The sequence below is a fragment of the Leptonychotes weddellii genome, chromosome 3 (genome assembly GCF_054177405.1).
Source record: "Leptonychotes weddellii isolate Sample4059 chromosome 3, ASM5417740v2, whole genome shotgun sequence".
Taxonomy (NCBI): Eukaryota; Metazoa; Chordata; class Mammalia; order Carnivora; family Phocidae; genus Leptonychotes; species Leptonychotes weddellii.
The window spans coordinates 132,213,462-132,215,007 of NC_138371.1; positions in this window are offsets into that span (position 1 = coordinate 132,213,462).

Consider the following 1,546-nt stretch of genomic DNA (forward strand, 5'->3'; position numbering starts at 1 on the left):
AATTTTCAAACTATGCCTCCTTTGTCTTATTCTCTTTTGCTGTTGACATTAAGATGATTTATTTCACTTTTTCTTTTATCCTGGAAGCATTCAGAATCATTTTAATCCTGGTGTTCTGAAAATTCACAATGATATATGCCTTAGGCTGGGTATTTCTTTTATTTTGTTCTCAGGGTCCTTTCTAGACCCTTTTACTCTTGAGATGATTAACTACAATCCAAGGAAGTTTTCTTGTGTCATTACTTGAATATTTCTCCCTTTATGTATTTTTTCTTTTAGAAAATACTGTTAGTTGGATTTCACGCCTCCTGAATTCATCTATTTATTTTCTTTGCTTCAAATCTCTTCCTACTTTTAAGGATTTCATCAATTTTCCAACTTTCCTATTAAATTATTTCAACTGTTGTAGTTTATATTATCTTGTATTCAGTGGGTTTGTGATCTTTTTGTGTTACAGATGCAGTAACTATTCTAAGGACATTAATTGGAGTTTGCAGCTTTTGACACTTTATTTTTCTACATTTGCTGTATTCTTTTCCTCTCTCCACTACTAGTTTTGTTTTTGTTTTGTTTAGCTTCTGTCTTTCCTGATGGAGACTCGCAACAAATTCTACTGATTCTTTGGCATTTCATATTCAAAATTTAAGTACTAAACAGATACCTGAAAGTTCTGTTAAGGACAGGTTGTGCTATCTGGTGAAACTGAATACAGGATGGTCAGGGAATGAAAAATATTCTGTGAAGTTACCCTAAAAGTCAGTATCCACAGGCTTTCTAAGGCTAATTTTTTCTCAGGAAAAAAAAAAAAAAAAAGAAATCCTCCAAGTGATTGAGTAAATTAGTACTGTAACATTCTCACCATTTATTGAGCTAATTTTTATTTAAGATGCTCCTTTTTTGCTCATAATTTAATTCTCTTTACTGTGCCTATGCCTTCCAGTCTAGAGATTTTTGCTTCAATTTCTCCAGTCCATGTTCTTCCTGTTTCTTAAGATAAACTGGATGGAGAAGACATTTGGATTTCAGAGTTTTGTAGCTTTGGGGGAATCAAATTCTTGGCAACGTCTTGCCTTTTATTGCTCATTCTCACCCCTATCATTCACAGTACTTCATACAACCACCTTTTTTTTTTTTTAGACAGAGTGAGAGAGGTGGGAGGGAGGGGCCAAGGGAGAGAGAGAGAGAGAATCCCAAGCAGGCTCCACACTCAGCACAGAGCCTGATACTGATACTGGGCTCTATCTCACTACCTTAAAATCATGACATGAGGGCGCCTGGGTGGCTCAGTCGTTAAGCGTCTGCCTTCGGCTCAGGTCATGATCCCAGCGTCCTGGGATCGAGTCCCACATCGGGCTCCCTCCTCGGTGGGGAGCCTGCTTCTCCCTCTCCCACTCCCGCTGCTTGTGTTCCTGCTCTCACTATCTCTGTCTCTGTCAAATAAATAAATAAAATCTTTAAAATCATGGCGTGAGTCAAACTCAAGAGTTAGTTAACCAACTGAGCCACCCAGGCACCCCTCATGCAACTACTTCCTAGATATTTCAGG